We start from the raw sequence: 23278 nt of genomic DNA, 5'->3' as shown, positions 1-23278 counted from the left end.
ATGCTTTAGGTTGCTGGTTGACCAATCTTGATTGCAAAATATCATGAATTTGCCATGAGTTGAAGACAATCAATACTTATTGTCCTTTCTCCCCATCTCATGATTTTAGTTTAATCATTGACCTTTTTCCCCCCTCAGTGCATACTCAGATGAAAGACATAGGTTAGAAATAAATGTATTAGAACTGGGGCACCTGGGTGGCTCAGTTGGTTAGGCAACTGCCTTCGGCTCAGGTCATGATCCTAGAGTCCTGGGATCGAGTCCCACATCGGCTCCCTGCTCAGCGGGGAGTCTGCTTTTCCCCCTGATCTTCCCCCCTCATGCTCTCTGTCTCCCATTCTCTCTCTCAGATAAATAAATAAAATCTTAAAAAAAAAAAAAAGAAAAAAAAAGAAAAATGTATTAGAACTATAGGGAAGCAGTACGATCCATGATCTCAGGTTTCAATCAGATTTTTTTTTTTTTTGGTACTCCGGAAAGCATTTATTTATTTACTTTTATTATGTTATGTTAATCACCATACATTACATCATTAGTTTTTGATGTAATGTTCCATGATTCATTGTTTGCATATAACACCCAGTGCTCCATTCAGTACATGCCCTATTTAATATTTTAAGAAGCAACACATTTACTTTATATCCAAACTTTGTATAAATACAATACTACCCGCAAGTATAAAAAACTAATCTCTGAAGTTTATTTATGACATATACTGTACATCAGAGCTTACCAGAAATTTTGATCTTTTAATCTAAAATTATTTTACATGTAATGATCTGCTTATGCAGATTAGTGAATTTAAGTATGTTATTACTTGTCATTGGTCCTTAGGTGTAAAGTAAGGACCAAAGAAACAGGTTTCCTATATACAAATTGACAGTTTTTACTTTGCATGAAGAGTTTTAATTTGTGTAAATTTGAACTGGTAGGATTTCTCTTAAACCAAAGGAAAAATTTCACCTCATTTATTTCTCAAGGTCACTGATCATGGTATTGATATGTGATGACATTTGTAAAAATGCCATAAATTAAATATCCACATAAAGTTTATGTTAAATGAACTTACAAAATCCTTCAGTGTCTCTTGAGGCAGAAAATTATATAAACTTGTAAAACCTCCTAATTTTCACATTTGTTTTCCCCTCCCCCCATACAGTATTGAGAATTAAACAATTACACGCACAATTTCAGTTGTATATTTTACAACTGTATTCTTTATATGTTCCCTTATTTTGGAAATACACACATTGTTAGGATAACAAGACAAGTTAGTTTTTAAAATTTCCATGAGGAAGTTTCACATGGAGTGTTACCCATATAGGCGCCACTTTATAAGCATGGGTTGATTGTTGGGTTTCAGTGTTTAGGTTCTCTTTGGGAGGCTTTCTCTCCATCTGGGTTAAGGCATGTCCTTCCTTGTTAGCATCCTTGTCATTTTGATTATCCCTCCCTGCCCTGCTCTCTCCCAAATCTTCTTTGGGCCCACGACCTTTTGCCACAAGCTTGGCTGAATGTGCACTGCTCCCTCTGATAACATCTTAGACATTTTCCTAACTGCTCAACACCCTAACACCTATCAGACACGTAATCAGTATTTGAGGATAATGGATTATGATTTACAGAGTGCTTTTATATCTATTGTTCACCTGATCCTCAACTCAGATCTTAGGTTGACAAGAAAATTATTATTCCTACCTGATATGTGAGAATTTGGAGGCTAAGAAAATTCAATTGCCTCACTAAAACTTACAGGTGTATGCTAATGTGTTCTATCTAGAAACTGGGGCTGTTACCTCCCCTCTCTCTCTCTCCGTAAAATTTAGTTTTCTACTTCATCATCTGTATCCAGATATTCTACAGAGTATCTCAGAATACTGAATATTTGTATATCCCATGCTGCCAGATAACACCACCCACAGTGCTCTCAGGTGGAAAGTGCAGAAATCCAGGTATATGCTACATAAGCAGATGTGATGGATTTGATGTTTTAAGTCAGAACCATTACTCACTGCAGAGCAAGACAATAAAAAATGATGCTTTATGAAATGAGAAAGCGAATTCACATGTATCATTACTCTTACAAATTCTATGTATCTAATTTTTAATTAGAGGCATGACCTAGTTTCTTCCCTGTAGAAAAGTAATGTATATAGACATATATGTATATGTATGTATACTGACTTAAAAGGCTAGAACTCTCAACTCTAACTCTCTTGTGTGAAAGGACTCTAAAAGTTCCAGTGGTAACCAAAATTCACTGGTGGGGAAAAGGTTTTCTTTGGTCAGCAGACATTGCAGAGCAAAGATGTTTGCATTGCCAAGCCCACACGCATCATGCATATATAATCAGTAGATCATAAGAGGGAAGATGTATCAACATTTTCAGACCCTCCTTTGTGCCAGATTCCACACACTAGGTTACCTAATTCTGATGATAATTTATAGGTAGACATTATTATCCCAATAATTATGAAAACATTCTATCAGGGTGAGATTAAGTAATTTGCTAACATGGCAGAACTGCTATGCTATTTACTCTCCCATTAATCTCTCCCTACTGTGTGTGTGTACAGATAAAACAGATAAATATATAGAGTATTTGTTATAATAAATATATAATATTACTTTTCACCACTGAAAATATTTTAGGGGGATGTTTGTTCCTCAAAATGCTTCCCAATAAAACCATCAGATAATCAGATAATTCCAGAATCCTCTGCAGACTATCTCCCGTTTGCATTTACGGTGGTCATCACTCTACTTGAATGAAGCTCTCAAGCCTGTGAACGAGTGACACTCAAACTAAAGTTCAAGAAAACACACACTTAGAAATTCTGCCAAGTGTCCTACTGCAGGGGACCTTTACTGCTTTTCAGATCATTTGGATTACTTTGGACAGGCTGCAGAAACAGGTATGCAGGTAGTTTACTTCGCATTTCCTGTGTGCTGGGAATTTTTACGTGTGTTGAAAGAGGTGTGGACAACCTATCCAATTTGAAGAGTGTAGTTTAGACTCTGAAAAAGTCTGAGGAAAACTGGTGAAGTGATTCTACTCTTGATAAGACATTGAAATACATCACATGTGGCAGAGATGATACAACTCATGTAAGGTGCATGTTCCTAAGACAACACCATGCAAATGATAGACATGGGAACACTGCCCTGTGGCTTTGCAGGATCGGAACCCCTTCCCTGCTCTTGAGAACCCTGCATCCTATAAACAGTCACAGCAGCCCCCTTTGCATTTGACCCAGGGGATTTCTCTAACCTCTTTCTCCCACCCTCCAGTTCAGAACTTCTTGCTCTCCTCAGGCACGTCTGTGTCTCCTTGCTGGTTTTCTCTGCCCTGCCCTCTGGAAGATAGTAAGTCCCTCAGTGCCCTGCCTCTTAGAGCAGCCCCCTCTGATCCACCACTTCTGAGATGTTCCACCTTACGTGGTGCAAATTCAGAACCTGAATTCTACTGGAAGGCTGAATCTTCTATAAGACAGAAGGCATATGTACCCTTCAAGTCCAAGGGTTTGAATTGAATCACTGCTATGGTTCCTTTGGAAATATATCCTCCTATGTCCCAATGCATTTTAATGTTTCTTGTCAGGACTCGTTGCCCTGTGCTGTTCTTCACAGGGCTGGGGATGTCCAATACTATACTATATACCAAAACATATGACCACTTCACGAGCCAGTTGAACTTATATGGAACATTCTGAGAGCACGGGTAACCTTAAGAAAAAGTGCTATCAATGAGCTAAATAAGAATGAGACAGTAACAAAAATGGAATTTCATTGAGCTGTGACTCCTGTTTACTCAGCAGTAGGGGTGTAGTGAATGCTTTTTACAATGGCATTTATATAGAAGTAAAATGGAGGTCAAAATCAAAATATCTGCCAAAACTAGGTATCTTTCCATTTTAAAACTTATTTGTCTATTTCAAATCACTGCAAACCCTTGTACTCCTTAGTGTGTCCTATGTGAAGTGAAAGGTAACTTACATGGGCCAAATGAACTAGAAAATGTTAACTTTTAATATTTATAAGGTGACAAGGCCACCATCATGGAATGGGATGCTCCCGAAGCTTTGAGCAATAAATGCAGCCCAAAACAAGGGGCAACAGGATGGCCCAGCTCTACAAGCTATTGAGTATGTGACCGTGTAAAAATCCTTTAATCTCCTTGACATTTGCAAATCACATGTGACCCTGTAAAAATCCTTTAATCTCCTTGACATTTGCAAATCACATAACCTCCTTTCACAAATAAGGATGTCAATGACCCCATAGGGTTATTTTCAGAGAATCAGGCTACGCAACTGTGGGAAGCACTATTCATATTGTAGTGTAGTGACTGCCACCCCATGGCATTGGTTCATGCATGACCCTATAGCTGTGGGCAAGGGATTTGGCTTTGGGGGAAGAAAAAAGAGTTTTATACATTTTCAAATGTTACATAAATGATAATGATGAAGTTACTAAAATTAATGATCCTGAAGGAAACACTAAATAATAGTTAACATTGAGCACTTTAAATCTTCATATAAATACAACAAAAATAAAGGTACCATTATTCTCAACATTCTAAAGATGAGTAAAGGTATAGGAATCACACAGCTAAAGAGTTGGAGGAGCAACTCCAAACAAACCCAAAAAACCTAAGCAAACCCAAACAAATTGACATATAAAAATAACAGCATTCTTAATCACTAAGTTATGCCTATCTTATGTCATGCCTATTTCAATGATAGCATGGCCACTCTATTTCTCGTAAAAGAACAAAGGATACCTGAAACCTGGAACATGCCTATATAAAGATGATTCTGTGATTTCTAGGACATGTGAGATGCCACAATTAACAGGATACATCTTAGGTTATGAATAGAACATAGTATTACATGAACATAAAGCATTATCAAAGGCTTGGTTGATTTTTCAGGTCAAGCTGGTACAGACTGATTGACATGTGTGGTGAAAACGTAGAGAACCTGAAAAATACTGTCTTCCTTGGGTATAACTCGTGTTAATCTGTGCCAGATTTATCTGCATTTCTACTATTACACGAAGCAGTGTTTTGCACATAATAGGTACTGGATAAAGATCCCTTGAATGAAAAAAATATCTAGGTGGTAATAGCAATGTGGGAAGGAATAATTATTCTGTCATGAGGTAAAAGAGACTAAGAAAGACTTCTGGGTGTATTAGAAAAAAATGTTTTTGACATCTAAGAGATGTGCATATCTGTTTCACTTACTAATATATTTTCTATTAAACTTAGAAATAATTATCTGTTAGATGAAAAGAATTGTTCATAATTCATGTATGTGGAAATGAACTTAAAGAGGAAAACACTGAATATAATTCTCTAAAAGCATGTACTCAATGGTAGTAATGGGCACTAAGAAATGCATTTGTTTATTTTACTCGGTGTAACTAATACATTATATTCAATAACAGTTGGTAATAGTGACCTCAGGATTTTAATCAAATAATTCAAATCCACCTTTGAATAGAGAAGCAAAAATAGAAGTTATATTTAGCCTGTATGTGTTATTAGTGGAGAGTGCTTAGTGTTTCCGTGAGTACTTCTGAAGTTTCACTCAGATTTCCCTGCGTTCCCTTGTTGAGTTGTCAATAAATATTTAATAGGCATTGGATATGTGCTAGGCACTGGGATAAAATATGGACTAAAGTCCCACTCTCGTAGAACCTGAATTCTACTGGAAGGCTGAATCTTCTATAAGACAGAAGGCATATGTACCCTTCAAGTCCAAGGGTTTGAATTGAATCACTGCTATGGTTCCTTTGGAAATATATCCTCCTATGTCCCAATGCATTTTAATGTTTCTTGTCAGTGGTTTCCAAAGATTACCAATGAAACAAAATAAATATTGATACCTAGTCTTACAAGAAGATTTGGTTGTTAGGAGAATTTCATTATTTGAAAATAATTCCCTTCTCTGTGATGCCAGATCGATGTGGTAGTAATGTGCCAGAGGCAGTTTTTATATGTGGGGATAGCATTTATCATCTTCATATAGGATGAAAACTAACCATATATTTTTAAAAAATATTTTAAATTATCCTCAATTAATTTGGAAGCCTCTTTCTATTCATTTTGCCAGACTGCCCACCTTTTCATTTCACTGACTTGGTAGAAAAGGTAAGTTTCAAAGGATTCTCCTTTCCCCTCATTCTTGATGACTATCCATGAGATCACCTCTCAGATGGCATATCAGAACAAAGCACTGGCTTCTCACACTGGTGCTTAAAAATGTTATGTAATAATTAAAAGTAAATTTTCTGATGAAACATGCAACCTCTAGGCACCACCTTTAGGATGCAGTCAGTGTATTTGATAATAAGGTTTTGGAGTAGATTCAGCAAATGTGTATCATAATATCAGGAGAGATGGTGCCAGTGGTCTTTGCTGCCCATGTGGTTCCAACCATTCTGCCAGTAAAGCAATGTTAATTATAAGTCTTGCATTCTTTCTCTGAAGAGGTACATGAATTACCTGTGACATCACATTAATAATTGTGTCATTTAGTCAGTTTTATCATTTCACTGGGAAAATCCTCATTTCTCAACATTTGAATTTCTCTAGAGCTCAGTGTTTCCAGTGCCTAACTCCAAAGCCACAATCTATCAAAAAAACAGTTCTTGAGATCTGTAAGTATCGACTGGTGTTAAAAGCCCAAGCTCTATAAATCGTCTGGGATGAAATAGTAGACAGTTACTAAATATATCACCTTGAACAACATGATAATTTCTCTGTGCCTCAATTTCCTGTTCTACAAAAACACAACAAAAATAATACCAACCTTATAGGGCCATGGTGAGATTTAAATGAGATAATACATGCATGATATCTTGCCATGGTAAGCACATAACAAGCATTAGCTACAGTTACTGTCAGTGCCTTTGTGGTAGTCTTTGTTTCTCATGCATGTATCACCATAGCGACAAGGAAATCAACTAGACTCAAAAGTTGTTTGGCGGTATTCATGTACGTGATACAAATGTATGAATTTAAATTACATGGATATAAATGTCTGGGCATTTTGTCTTTGCACAGATAATTATGATTGCTTTTCAGAATCGGTATCAGATGATTCCTTCCGCACGTATTTAAAAATAATGAAAATGAAAATTTGTATTGAAAATTTGAACTTTCAGAAAATGTGTTCAGCAATAAGGGATAATAAGCAAAAATCTCCTTTGCTTTTGCAACATTTAATTGTTTACAGGGTTAGTCAGTCCATTTAATTGTGTTGCAATCAAGCAATGATGCTTTCCACAGGAAGAGTGATGGGACGTGTGTGTGCATGCATGTTGGTGTACGTGTGTATATGTGGTCAAATTCTGTATGTTATACTTACCTGATTGCCAACTTTGCCCATGATAATCAGTTAAGGATTATATTTCATGGTGGAGAGAGTGTAGATGGAGACACTTAATTTCTGTGTATAAAAATGGCTGAAGGTGAGGAGTTCATCAAACAGACACAGTGATTCCCTGAGCTCTTATGGACCCCAAGTGGAGATGAAATATCTTTGTTCCACACAAGCTCTGAAATGAAGTGATTCATTTATAAGTGAGGCACTCATTTAAAATACTACTGCAATCATTGTTAATTTCTGTGCTATTTAATGATATGAATCAGACCAAACTGACTTAATGATATAGCAATAGTCATAAGAATTTTTCTTCTACAAGTTCTACTTTGAATTCTATAACAATTATTGTGTCATCATGTTACCGCAAACCAATTGCAAAATACTGCCATGAGGTGACATAAAAATGAAGAAGGAAGAGACTATTAATGATTATCCTAATTATCCTAGGAAGGAAATCAAAACTCTTCATCCATTAACTACCTCTCTTATTAACTGATTAGAGCACACATGTATAAAGTTGGTAGACAAATTATATTTACAAAACTAAGATATTTAGCTATTAGAACTTCCAGTATTTATCTTTTGTATATAGTTTTCATAATGCTAAAAAATATCAAAAGGATTGTAAATGTTGACATTTTCAAAAACATTTTTTCTAAAACATTACTTAAAAATCCTGCTATATTCAGAACTTAAGATGAACAGTTGGATATTGGAAATACACTTGTAGTCAAAAGAATAGTATTTACTTTTGGCCTTGGCCTCTGATGACCTGCTGACCTTGAACAAATCCCACCATTTTGTATATTCTAATTTCCATATCTATGAAGGGTCCTCCAAATTCCCAACCTGTCTTGTGAAAGGCAAATGAGATATAGGAGTTATAAAACAGCACATTGCCATGAAATTCTTTATGCATTTATTGTCACATTAGTATTGTGTTCTAAGCATGGGTTTCTACGTATACCTTACTTGCTGACCATGAGACCATCAAGGGTAGGAGTCCTAAGTAAATTTTTAAAAAAGGAAAGCAAAAAGGAAGAGAGAGAGAGGGAGAGAAAAGAAAAGACAAGAAAGAGAAAGAAAGAAAAAAAAGAAAAGAAGGAAAAGATGGAGGGAAATCGTAAAGGAATTTTCTCAGGGGCCTTTGTTCCTTATGCTCTAAACAGTAGGCCACCAACGTCCTTGAGAATCTTTCATTTATTTGTTGCTGCCTTATAATTATATCTGTCACTCTCCTTTTATTATCAGAACATTTGAACAGTTCATTTTAAAGTCTAACTTGTCCTTTATACTGACTGCCATGCATGTCTGATGAAATTTAACAAATTGAACAGTAGTGCCATTATTAAAACAATCTGATAAAAAGCTGCAGTTATGAGGCACACTGAAGAATATATTTGGTTTCTTCAGGGAATCGAAAGCATTTCACATTTTGAATTATTTTCTGGAGTCTTTTATGTGAATATACTGCTGTTTATCATACAGATATACTGTCTTTTTTTTTCTCTTGTATAAGAGAGTGAGCAGGATATCTAAATAAGTTATTATTAAAGTATCAGGTTTTCGCATATGACAGGATCTCTCTAGGAAGAGCAGTGTTGTTTTAATCAAAATTTGATTGGCCGAGGGGCGCCTGGATGGCACAGTGGGTCAGGCACCTGTGACTCTTGGTTTTGGCTCAGGTCATGATCTCAGGGTCCTGGGATGGAGTCCCCGGTGGGGCTTCTTGCTCAGCAGGAGTCTGCTTCTCCCTCTGCCTCTGCCCCTGCCCCTCCTCCCCTCAAATTAATAAAATCTTTTTAAAAATTTGATTGGCATATATATATTTTACTTAATCTCTAAGGAGATATTTTTTGCAAATAACCACATACAAAATCTTACTAAATTTGGAGAGGGTTCCATTTCACGTAATTACAGGCAGTCTTCTTTTTATTGGATTCCTATCTGGGGGAAAAAATGGATATTTCCCATGATCTATTTACACAATACCAATCTCCCAGCAACTCAGGTCACATTTCAGTCCACGGCATTTGAACTGCAATGGCATAAAATACACACGTTACTGCTAGTTCTTCAGTCCTCAGATCACTACTGGAGAACCCAGGCTCATCATGATCAGTAACCAATCACGTCACTTTTTTCAGAGCCAGGCAGTGATTGGTCACTGCGCACGTGCTGTTCGGTTAAGGGGCCGGGTCTTGGTGCTGCTTTTTGGCTGGTTGGAGATCTCAGGATGCCTTCTGGATAAACCCAGTTTTATTTTATTTATTTATTTTTTTTACGCATTTATAAGTCTTTTCAGCACGTGAATATTAAAGGTTTTGATTGCTCGAGAGTACTGAAGTCAAAATTACTGAAGATTCAAAGAAATAGTTTGTATAAGTGAAAACTTCCAGGCTGTTTAATGCCTTCATTTACTAGGTTCTTGAGGGTTATTTAGAGCTGAATCTGTTCTTACCCAGGAGAAACTGAGTGTAGCATTTGCCAAAAATTATGTAATTGTAATAGACAATTTTATGAAAACAAGTTAATGTTTTCCTATGTTCCTATGAATAATTTTCAAGAAAGGGGAAATATATCCTGACAGATGATTTTTAAAAAGATCTTCCTTTTGTTTTTTCTAATCTCTGAGACAGTTTATTTTGGTTGTAAAGGAGAAAATGAAATTTAGTTTGTGAAGCAAATAGTTCATTCCATTAATCCACCTGGTTAAAACAAAAACAAAAAAATTATGGGATAATTTTTTAAAGAATCTTGAAAGCTGTCACATGGAAACTGTCCAAAATGAATGACTACTCACAAACCCGCCATCCTGTGATTACGATATGAGTTTGGAAAATACATAGTGCATTCATTCGTCATTTTAATAGGTCTTAGAACCTTACTCCAAATTTGTACCTACATGATATATGATGCATATCCATATGTACACACATAGCTTCTTAATTACATGCAAATGATAATCACTTTAACAAAGTAAGTTTCTTAATATTTTCACTGGGTAATCAGCGTCTTTAAGAAAATACTGAGAGGGGCACCTGGGTGGCTCTATCTTTTAAGGGGCCAACTCCTGATTTTGGCTCAGGTCATGATCTCAGGGTCCTGGGACCAAGCCCTGTGTCGGGCTCCCGACTCAGTGTGGAGTCTGCTTGGGATTCTCTCTCTGCACTTCCACTGCTCATGCTCTCTCTAAAATAAATAAATAAAACCTTTTTTTTTTAATAAAATACTGAGAAATAATGATAAATATAAAAGTAGTAATGAGTTACTTCTATAAGTATTTGTTCCCTGAGAAAAACATGTAGTTTTCAATCAGAAGGTGGAAAGGGTGCTTTGAACATTATCTAATACTTCTTTCCCAAATGTTAGAATGTTACTTAGGATGCCAACCTGTGGTATCTAGTCCCTCACATCCCCTCCCACATTTCTCACTCACAGCCATCCCAAATTGTGTATCATGCAGTGATCATACTGGCATGAATGAAAATTTAATGTGTAAAATCAACAGCATTCAGAGATGTATGAAATGAGCAAAATAGTGTTCAGTGACTCCGCTGAACAATGGAACAGCCTTTAAATGATAATGACTTGGGTTGGATTCAAACCAGTGACCTAGAAGCTTAAGGTCCTAACGCACATTACTAATCTGCTGAGACATCTAATGATGCCCAGGAGTACTTGTAGGACTGCTGACTCGAACATGCTGAAAACCAGTCAGAGATGACAGTGTAACCAGAAAATAAGGAATGTGGTTTTCAGGTTCCTGGAGATAATGGGCACGTTTATGTTTTTCATCTCTAGCTACTGTCATCTCAGTACTTTCATCGAGTCTTCTACACTCCCTGGTGTCTTGTAGGAATGCTTCTCTGTCAGAGTTTACACTTTCATATGATAAACATTTACATAGAGGCCTGTCACCGTTGCAAGCATTTAAAATGCATTTAGAAAATACAGCTTCATGTTGTATTTCAATTGACATTTTCCCTACATAGAAACCTTCACAACTTCTGCCAATAAAGGCCAACTTCTTAAATGCTGGCCTTTCTTAGTGCAAACTTGGGAGACAGTGTAAGTGTCTAATCAGAGCTGGCTAATGGGAGATGCCTTCGGCCAGAGCATGCGATTGGGCACACAGTTAAGAAGCTGTAGACATGTCTCATTGCATGTGCAATTTCAACCTGTTGTCAGGAAGGAAAATAGAAAGGATGAATAGGACCATTTTGACTGTGGTTAAGAAAGAATTAAAATGTATCAGGAAGAGTGTGGACCCTTGAGGGACAAATCTCAGTTCGAACGTTGACTCATCTGACCTCGGACCAGTCACCTAGGGACTCCAAGCCTCCTTATTTGCAAGATGGGGATCATAATGCTTTCATCGTAAAGTTGCAGTGGAAAACTGAGATAGAAGTTAGATGCCACCTCATACAGGGCAGTCATGTGATAGCCACTCAGGAACTGATGGCTATTCTGACTATTAATATGAATATTACTAGTCTTAAAGTCCACTTTATCATAGAACCAACCACAATGTAATCCTTTCTTTACCCTCCAGTTCACTGGCCACCATTTTGTAAACCCACCATTCAGCACACCACCCATTATAATCATCAATATTCCTTACACTGAGCTCTGTTATGCAGTAAAAGAGCTCTGGATTGAAATCAGAAAAGTGAGCTTTAATTCTGGTCATGTTTTTTACTTGTGTGATCTTGAGAAAATCTTTTAGTATCTCAGAAACTCAGTCTTTTTAGCTACGAAATAGACAATATCTACTTCATGAGATTATCAAGAGAATTAGATAATATGAAAGAAGGTAATATTGTACTTGGCATATTTGGCACTTAATATTTAGTTAATGTTAAGAAATTAATTCTGAACATAATAAATACCTTTAGAAATTTATACTTGGAATTAAGTTTGTTTCCTCTTACAATCTGATATGCTTTCTTCTATCAATCTTTTGTCCTTTTTTGGATATTGTTTACAAAAAAAAATCTGCTAGGAGAAGTAATTTATTCAAATATCTGTAACTCCATTAGCTTTGTTTTTTCTTATTCTCCATGTGTTTTTGAGGTTTTTTCTCTTTTAATTTTCTCATTGCATACAAGTTCTTTTAATTGGAAATAGTTGCGGTCTAAATTACTAAGGTAACCTAGGCTCTAGCATCCTTGGAACAAGGCGACGTGTGGGAAATCATGGACTTAGTTCCCATTCTACCATGTTGACGTGTGACAAGTCACCTCTGCTTTTTGAGTTTTGGTTTTTTCTCCCATCAAATGATGATGGTACTGATAACACTACTTTTATCAATATCAAATGAAATCCTGAGCAATGAAATATATTTTTAATTTAAAAATATGTTATTATTAAAGAATGCCAGAATAAATCATTAAACACAAAGTTTGAATATTTGCACCAATTTTATAATGCTGAAAATAATATTTGGTGAGGAGAGGAAAAAAAGATGCTTTGAGAAAATAATTAGAAAATAAGAAAGGGGGGCACCTGGGTGGCTCAGTCATTAAGCGGCTGCCTTCAGCTCAGGTCATGATCCCAGGGTGCTGGGATCGAGCCCTGCTTCAGGCTCCCTGCTCGGTGGGAAGCCTGCTTCTCCCTCTCCCACTCCCCCTACTTGTGTTCCTGCTCTCACTATCTCTCTCTGTCAAATAAATAAATAAAATACTTAAAAAAGAAAGAAAGGAAGAAAGGTAAGTGATCATGTAAAGGAAGCAAATGATGGAATTAAAACTCAGAGCCCCCAGAGAGCTGAGGAAGAACAGAGTTGCTGTTTGTAAGGAATAGAGAAAGGACTTGTTCTCTGAAAGTAATTTGAGATAATGTATAAACAATAATTTCATTTTGTGAAAAGTATGAAGTCTCTATCTAGATTTATTTTTTTTCATGCTTTTACCAGCACCATTGGTTGAAAATACTTTTTTTTTTTTTTTTCCATTCACTTGCTTTTGCTCCTCTGTCAAAAAACAATTGGCTGTATTTGTGTGTGTCTCTTTCTGGGTTCTCTGTTCTGTTCCATTGATCTGCTTGCCTATTCTTTCACCAAAACCAATACCACTGTCTTGATTACGGTAGCTTATAAGTCTTGAAATTAGGTACTCTGCGTCCTCTAACACTGTCATTCTTCAGTATTGTGTTGGCCATTCTGGGTTTTGGGCCTGTCCATATAAACTTTGGAATCAGTTTAATCCATATGCACAGAATAATTTACTGTGGTATTTGGGGCAGGATTATGTTCAATATACAGATCAAATAGAGAATAAGTTCCTAACCAGATTGAATCTTCTTGTCCATGAGTATGAAATCTCTCTAGATTGCTTTAGATCACTTTTTATTTATTTCATCAGTGTTTTGTAATATTCCTCATGTAATTCTTATACATATTTTGTTAGGCTTATATCTAAGTACTTCAACTCAGGGGGTTCTAATGTAAATTGTTTTTAATTTTAAATTCAAACTATGTACAATATATATACAAACTATATATAATATACAAAAGCAATTGACTTTTGTATATTAAACTTTTGTATATTACTTTTGTATATTTTTGTATATTAAACTTCAGTCCTGCAACCTACCATACTCATTTATTGCTCCAAAAGTTCTGTTGTTGTTGATTCTTTGAAATTATCTAAATAAACAGTCATGCCATCAACATACAAAAACATTTTCCATTATTTCTTCTCTATATGTACAATTTTAATTTCCTTATCTGAATGCATTAGCTAGGACTTTCATTTACTGTACAGTGTTGAATAGGAGTGGTAAGAGCAGACATCCTTGTCTTGTTCTCTATCTTAGGGGAAAAGCATTTTGTTTCTTACCATCTGGCATGATAGTCACTATAGATTTTTGTAGATATTCTTTATCAAGTTGAGGAAGCTCTCCTTCTCTGCTCAGTTTGCTAGGAGTTTTATTATAAATGTGTGTTGGTTTTTGTCAAATTCTTTTTCTGCATCTAATATTAAAATGATTATATGATTTTTCTTTATTAGCTTCTTGATGTGGTAGATTACATTAGTTGATTTTTTTTAAGATTTTATTTATTTATTTGTCAGAGAGAGAGAACGAGCACAAGCAGGGGAAGCTGCCTGCAGAGGGAGAAGCAGGCTCCCCCCCTGAGCAAGGAGCCCGACACAGGACCTGATCCCAGGGCCCTGGGATCATGACCTGAGCCAAAGGCAGATGCCCAACTGAGCCACCCAGGCGTCCCACATTAGTTGATTTTTGAATGATAAACCAAACTTGCATACCTGGAATAAAGCTCCCAGTTAGTATGGTGTAAAACTCTTTTTATACATTACTGGATTGGATTAAGCAATATTTTTTGAGGATTTTGCATTAATGTTCATGAGAGATATTGGTCAGTAATTTTCTTTTCTTTTCTTTTTTTTTTTTTCAGTGCAAATAGGTGCTTTTATTATAGCACAGGGACAGGACCCATGGGCACAAAGAACTACACTGGGATTGTGAGAAGTGACTGATTAAATACTTTCTAGTTAGTGGGGGATTAGGATAGCATAAGTCTCTAAGGAATATGGAAGCAAGGCTTCCAGGACCTTGAGGGGCTAGCAACTATTAAGGTAGAGTTATTTACTATTATCTAGTAAAACATTAGTCATGAGATGTCTGGTCTAGTTTTGGTATTAAGGTAATGCTGGCCTCATAGAATGAGTTAGGAAGTGTTCCCTCTACTTTTACTTTCTGGAAAAAATTATAGAGAACCAGTATAATTTCTTCCTTAAATGTTTGGCAGACTTAATCAATGAAACCATGTGGCACTGGTATTTTATCTTTTGAAAGGTTAGTAATTGTTGATTCAATTTTCTTAATGGATATAGACCAATTCAGATGATCTATTTCTCCTTTTGAGAGTTTTGTTAGATTATGTCTTTCAAGGAATTGATCCAGTTCATCTAGGTTATTAAATTTGTGAGCATAAATTTGTTCAAAATATCCTTGTATTATTACTTTAATGTCCATGATATCAGTAGTAATTGCTCTCTTTCATTTATAATATTAGTTATTGTATTATTTTCTTCTTTTCTTGGATAGCCTGGCTAGAGGTTGATCAATTTTATTGATATTTTCAAAGAATCAACTTTTAGTTTTGTAGATTTTCTCTATTAATTTCTTATTTACACTTTCATTACTTTCTGCTCTAGTTTTTATTAATTATTTTCTTCTGCTTGCTTCATATTTATTTTGCTATTGTTTTTCTAGCTTCCTAAGATGGAAGCTTATTATTTTAGATCTTTCCTCTTTTCTGATATATGCATTCAGTGTTGTAAATTTCCCTCTAAGCACTGTTTTTGCTTTATTTCCTAAATTTTAAGTTGTATTTAACTTTCGCTTACTTACAAAATATTTTTACTTTTTCTTGAGACGTCTTCTTAGACCAATTTAGAATGTTTTATCTTCAAATTTTTGGGGATCTCCCAGCCATCTCTCTGTTATTGACTTCCGATTTTAATCCATTGTGGATTGAGAGCATGCTTTGTATGATTTCTATTATTTTAAATTTGTTACATTGTGTTTTATGGTCCTCACTTTGGTCTATCTTGATAACTGTTCAATGTGAGCTTGAGAAGAATGTATATCCTGCTATTGTTGGATGAAGTAATTAGACAAGGTGATTGATGGTGCTGTTCAGTTCAACTATATCCTTACTGATTTTCTGCATGCTGGTTCTATTTCTGATAGAAGAGTGTAAACATCTCTAGCTGTAATGGTGGATTTGTCTATTTCTCCCTGCAGTTTAATAAATTTTTGCCTCAATGTTTTTGAGGCTCCGTTGTTAGGTGCATGCATAGTAAGGATTGCTAGTTCTTCTTAGAGAATTGACTCCTTTATCATAATGTAAATGCCCCTTTTTAACCCTGACAATTTTCCTTGATCTAAAGATTCCTCTCTCTGAACTTAATATGGCTACTCTAGTTTTTCTTTTTTTTATTCGTCCTAACATGGTATATTTCTGCATGTTTTTATTTATTTTTAACCAGACTGTGTCATTACATTTAAAGTGGTTTACCCAGTGATGGGTATTAAGGAGGGCACGTACTGCATGGAGCACTGGGTGTTATACGAAAACAATGGATCGTGGATCACCACATCAAAAACCAATGATGTATTGTATGGTGACTAACATAACATAATAAAATTAAATAAATAAAGTGGTTTACTTATAGACAACAAATAGTTGGGTCTTGTGTTGGTGATCTACTGTGGTAGTCTGTCTTTTAATTGGTGTATTCAAACCTTTTCCACTTAAAGTAATTAGTGATGTGTTTGGATTAATGTCTACCATATTTGTAACTGTTTTCTATTTCTTTCCCTGGGTTTTGGTTTCTCTCTTTTGTCTTACACTTTACTGCCTTTTTTGGTTGTAATCGAACATTTTATTTGATTCTATTTTCTCTTCTCTCTTAACAAATCAATAGTACTTCTTTTTTACTTCTTTTAGTGATTACTTTAGAGTTTGTAATATACATTTACAACTAATCAAAATCCACTTTCACATAATATTATACAGCTTCACAAATAGTTCAGGTTCCTTGTAATAGAGAATTCCCAATTTCTCCCTCCAATCATACAGCTGTCATTCATTTCACTTTTCCAGAAGCTAGAATCATCCAGTATAATATCCAATATGTTGTTCTATTATTAACTTGAACAAACTCTTATATTAGATCATTTAGGAATAAGAAAAAAGAAGAGATTTATTTTACTTCCATTCATTCCTCCTCAAACACTCTTCCATTCTTTATGCAGATCCAAGCTTCTGAGCTTTATCATTTTCTTCTCTCTGAAGAACTTCTTTTAACATTTCTTACAAGAAAGGCTTACTGATGACAGATTCAATTCAATTTTTGTTTTTCTGATAATGTATTTCTCTTTCATTTTTAAAGGATAATGTTACTTGATGAAGAACTCTAGATTGGCATTTTTTCCTTTAAGCACTTTGAATATTTCATTCCACTCTCTTCTTGCTTGTGTATTTTCTGAAGAGTAGTCTAACAGAACCCTTATCCTGGTCCTCTATAGGGAAAATGTTTGCCACCATGCCCCCTTTGGCTTTTTTCAAGATTTTGTCTTGGATTTTTCTGCAGTTTGAGTATCATATGCAGTTTGAGTAATATATAGATATTTATATTTATACTCCTTGTTCTCTGAGTTACTGGATCTGCAGTTTAGTGTCTGTCATTAATTTTAGAAAATTATCAGACTTTTATTATCAAAATTATCAGAATAATTATAGAAGATTATTATATTGAGTAATATATAGATATAGATATTTATATTTATTCTCCTTGTTATTCTCTGAGTTTACTGGATCTGCAGTTTAGTGTCTGTCATTAATTTTAGAAAATTACCAGCAATTATTACTCAAACTATTTCTTCTGTTCCTTTCTCTCTTCTCCTTCTGGTATTCCCATTATTTTTGTACGTGCAACGCCTTTTGTAATTGTCTCATAGATCTAGGATATTCAGCTCCTTATTTTTCATCCATTTTTTCCATTTGCACTTCAATTCAGGAAGTATCTATTAACATATCTTCAAGTTCACTGGTGATTTTCTCAACTCTGTCCAGCCAACTAATGAGCTGATCAAAAGCAGTTTTTATTTCTGTTACTTTTTTTAGAATGCTAGCTCTTGATTCTTTCTTAGAGTTCCCATCTCTCTGTCTGAATTACCTATCTATCTTTGCATGTTCTCCACTTTTACCATTACAGCCTTTAATATATTTTAGAATTATCAGAATTATGTAAGTTCCCAGTCTGCTGATTCCAAAATCTCTGTCATATCTGAGTCTGGTTCTGCTGTTTGATCTGTCTGCTCAGACTGTGTTTTTGCCTTTTAGCAAATTTTTAATTTTTGTTATTTTTCGTTGAAAACCAGACATGATGTATTAGGTGAAAGGAACTGAAGTACATAATACTTTAGCATGCATTTTTAGGTTCATCTGGGTAGGAGTTAGTCTTTGTTTACTATTTGCTACACAGCTGTAGCTGTATGTGTCAAAGACTAAAATTTCCTGTAGTATCCTGGGGTTTTTTTCCCAGCTTTGTTGGAGTATAATTGAGAAAATAAAACTGTAAGGTATTTAAAGTGTTCATTGTGATCATTTTATATACATATGCATTATGAAAGGATTCTTCTCAAGTATATAATTGACACATCCATCACATCACTTATTTTTTTATGTATTTTTTTATTTATGGAGACATTTTAGTTCTCATTTTGCAAATTTCAGTTACACAATAGTGTTATCAACTGTTGTCACCATGTTATACTTTAGATCCTCATGCTGTACTCATTTTATAGCTGAAAGTTTATGCCCCTTTTTCAACCTATTTTCTCCATCCACAGACACTGACAACCACATTTCTTCTCTCTGTTTTTATGTGTTTGACTTATTTTTAGATTCCACATTTAAGTGATACCATGCAGTATTTCTCTTTATTTGTCTGGCAAATTTCACTCAGCATAATACCCATAAGGTCCATCCATGTTGTCACAAACAGCAGGATCTCCTTCTTTCTTTTTTTTTTTTTTTAAGATTTTATTTATTTATTTGACAGAGAGAGAGACAGCGAGAAAGGGAACACAGGCAAGGGGAGTGGGAGAGGGAGAAGCAGGCTCCCCGCTGAGCAGGGAGCCCGACGTGGGGCTTGATCCCAGGACCCTGGGATCATGACCTGAGCCGAAGGCAGACACTTAATGACTGAGCCACCCAGGTTCCCCGATCTCCTTCTTTCTCATGGCTAGATAGTATTGCATTGTATGTATATACCACATCTTTATCCACTCATCTGTTGATGGACATTTTGGTTGTTTCTGTATTTTGGCTATTGTGAATAATGCTGCAATAAACATAGGAATGCAGGTATCTCTTTGAGATCCTGTTTTTATTTCCTTTAAATATACAACCAGAAGTGGGATTGCTAGGTCATATGATAGTTCTATTGTTAATTTCTTGAGAAACCTCCATGTTGTTTTCCATAGTGGCTGCATATGTTTATTTCTGGGCAGTCTACTTTGTTTCATTGATCTATGTGTCTATTTTTATTCCAGTGATATACTGTTGTGATTAATTTAGCTTTGTAGTATAGTTTGAAATCTGCAAGTGTGATGCCTTCAGCTTTGTTCTTTCTCAGGATTGCTTTCGCTATTTGGGATTTGTGATGTCTTACAAATTTTAGGATATTTTTTTCCTGTGAAAAATGCCATTGGAATTTTGATAGGGATTGCCTTGATTATGTAGATGAATTCAACTAAATCTTCCAACCATTGAGCACAGACTATCTTTCCATTTATTTGTGGGTTTTTTTCCATTTCTTTTTTCAGTATCATGTAATTTTTATATAGGTCTTCACCTCCTTGGTTAAATTTATTTTTAGTTATTTTATCGTTTTTGATGCAATGTAAATGAGATTGTTTTCTTAATTTTTCTATATGATAGTTTGTTGTTAGTATATGGCCTGTTAATTTTGTGTCCTGCAACTTTTCTGAATTTGTTTGCTAGTTCTGACAGTGTTTTGGTGGAGTCTTTAAATTTTTTATATGTAACCTCTGCAAACAGAGGCAGTTTTACTTCTTCCTTTCTGGTTTAGAGGCCATTTATTTCTTTTTCTTGCCTCATTTACCTGGGAAGACTTCTGTTACTCTGTTGAATGAAAGTGGTGTAAGTGGATATACTTTTCTTGTTCCTGATCTTAGAGGGAAAGCTTTCAGCTTTTCACTGTTGAGTATGATGATGTTAGCTATGGGCTTGTCATATATGGCCTTTATTATGTTGAGGTGCATTCCCTCTGTATCTAGTTTGTTGAGAGTTTTTATAACAAAAAGGGTGTTGAATTTTTTCAAATGTTTTATCTATTGAACTCAACATAGGGCTCAATTTGTATCTTCATTTTGTTGATATGCTATTTCACGCTGATAGATTTGCAGATGTCAAACCATCCTTGCATCCCTGAGATAAATCCTACTTGATCATGGTATATGATCCTTTCATTATACTGTTGCATTCAATTTGCTAAAATGTTGTTGAGGATTTTTTCATCTATGTCTATAAGGAATATTGACCTGTAATTTTCTTTCCTTGTAGTGTCCTTGGCATTAGGGTAATACTGGCCTCACTAAAGGAATTTGTAGTGTTTTCTCCTCTTGAGTTTTTTGGAAAATTTTGAGAAGGACTGGTATTAATTCTTTTTTAAATGTTTGGTAGAATTCACCAGTGAGGCACCCTGGACTTTTATTTGTTATGAGGTTTTTAATTAGTGATCCAATTTCCTTATTAGTAATTGGTCTGTTCAGTTATTCTTCTTCTTCACAATTCAGTTTTGGCATGTTTTATGTTTCTAGGAATTTCTCCATTTCTTCTAGGTTGTCCAATTTGCTGGCATATAATTGTACATAGTAGCCTCTAATATTCCTTTTTATTTGGTATCAGTTGTAATGTCTCCTCTTTCATTCACAATTTTACTTATTTGTCTTTTTATTCTTGGTAAGTATAGCTAAAGGCTTATCTATTTATCTAAGACACTCTCAATTTCATTGATCTTTCCTACTGTCTTTTTCATCTCCACGTCATTTATTTCCACTTTGGTTTCTGTCATTTCCATTCTTTTGCTAACTTTGGGCTTATACTGTTCTTTCTCCAGTTCCTTGAGGTGAAAAGTAAGATTGTTCATTTGAATTCTTTTTTTCTTAATACAGACCTTTATTGCTATGAACTTCCCTCTTAGAACTGCTTTTGCTGCAATTCATAAATTTTGCGATGCTGGGCTTCCATTTTCATTTATCTCAAGATTTCTTGTTTTTTAAATTTCTCTTGTGATCTCTTTTTTAACCCATTGGTTGTTCAGTAAGATGTTGTTTACTCTGAGGGGTGCCTGGGTGGCTCAGTTGTTAAGCATCTGCCTTCGGCTCAGGTCATGATCCCAGGGTCCTAGGATCGAGTCCCACATTGGGCTCCCTGCTCCATCGGAAGCCTGCTTCTCCCTCTCCCACTTCCCCAGCTTGTGTTCCCTCTCTTGCTGTGTCTCTCTCTGTCAAATAAATAAATAAAATCTTTAAAAAAAATATGTTGTTTAATCAGAGATGTGTAGTTCTTTCCACCGTATTTGCATTATTATAAAGAAGTCCTATGGGTGTGTGGTAAGGTAGAGTAGAGGCACACACTCCGTGGTTCTGTGAGTAGATCTCAGTCTTGTGAGCATGGGGCTCTGGGCTGTGATCCCCACAAGTTTTTCCCCCATGTAATACAGGAACAGTAGAGGTGGCTGAACTTATCTATTTCTCTTCCCCAAGGTCATGTCTCTCCTAAAACCCCAGTCTGCTGGATGCTAACTAAAAAGTGTAGGCTATATCTTTGTTAAGAACAGAGTGTTCTGGTTATATTTCAAAGTATTTTTTTTTCTTTCCCCCTGCTGAAAGCACATGGATTTTTTTTCCCATCTTTGCTCTGAGAACCTGATGGGTTTCATAGAGGCAGACCCTCCCAAGGCTGGACCCCTGGGGATTTTTTATCTCTCAAGCTAGTCCACACTCAGTGATGAGGCATTTACTCTTGTTTTCCAACCAGTAGCTGGCTCCAGCAGTGATTTCTGCTCCTGGTATGCTGTAATTCTCCGTATTTACCTGTCACTCTGGTTTGTCCTCTGACCTCAATTCTCCGATTAAGCAAAGAAGTACTGATTTTCAGTTTATTCAGCTTTTTTCTTGTTATAATGACTGGAGAAATGACTTCAAAGCTCTTTACATGTCACACAAAATGAATTTTCTTTTTTTTTTAATTAAAAAGTAAATTGGCCACAACTAGATAGCACTTCAGTTTATCTGGGAGCCCGGCTTTCAGAAATCTCAATTTTACATGAAGTCATCGTACCTACATGTTTATAAAAATTACTTCTGCCCGTAAAGAAGTAGCTTTTAGGCAGTGAAAATATATTGTGCAGGGTATTCAAAGGAGGGTTTTGAAGAATAAGCGATCAAAGAGATATTTACAAAGAGATATCTTTGTAGCCCTTTAATACATCTCTGATAGCAATATCTATTTGTGTCTGTATAAGGTAAGAACTATAAAATATCACTGTTTTTTTTGAAATCTCCTTAGTTTGCCGTGCATGCAAGCAGACCACCATAAATTCACACCAACAAATCTAAGCCTTCAGTCTAGGGGGAGTTTCCTGTAGCACAATGCAAAACTAAGATAAAGTTTATCAAGTACAGCAGGCTGAATATATGCTTACGAGCCAACCAAAAATAAGGATCCCAAGATCCTTTAAGGAAAAGTTAAAAGCCTATGTAAAATAATACTGACCTTATAGAAGAAATTGGATGGTAGTATAAAACCTGAAAAATATGAGCACAGGAAAATGCTTGTGTTCTACTTAATGTTATTTACCTGGATCATATGGAGTCAAGGCTCTGGAAAAGAAAAAAAAAAATAGGTCAAACAATGGAATTTTTTTTTCTAAATGATTTCATCACCACTTGGTTCTTTAGTGGAAAAAATAAATAAGGGCAGAACTTATCTGATGGCAGTAAAGGTATTCTTTAGCTAGACAGTTATACAGAGCTAATAATCACCTAGTGTGCTTCACTAAAGCTCTACCCATTATATTTTTTTTCTCAACTTTTGTTAGAGCCACTGCCCCTAATCCTCCAGATGCCCCTTGCCCCTCAGCTCTTCCTGAGGGTCTCCTCTGAGCACCTGGTGTTTGGGAAGCAGAACCTAGTACACACAACAGCAGAGGCTCAACACATCTCTCCCTTATGTTTGTCTTGCTGGGCATGTCACATACTGGGAACGCCATCCGTCACATTGTGGAGGAAGCAGGCTCTGATGTCTAGGTGTCATT

General features: G+C 35.6%; 1 protein-coding gene across 1 annotated transcript in view; it reads left to right on the top strand.

Moving 5' to 3' along the window:
* Positions 1–23278, top strand: part of CNTNAP2 (contactin associated protein 2) — a 1911935-nt gene that overhangs the window by 478714 nt on the left and 1409943 nt on the right. The window lies entirely within an intron of this gene.

This window comes from Mirounga angustirostris, unplaced genomic scaffold, assembly GCF_029215605.1.
Source record: "Mirounga angustirostris isolate CCGP_5_RB_7025 unplaced genomic scaffold, mMirAng1.0.hap1 SCAF_12, whole genome shotgun sequence".
NCBI classification, from domain to species: domain Eukaryota; kingdom Metazoa; phylum Chordata; class Mammalia; order Carnivora; family Phocidae; genus Mirounga; species Mirounga angustirostris.
Note: the sequence above shows the minus strand (reverse complement) of the source record. Positions and strands in the feature narration are given on the sequence as shown.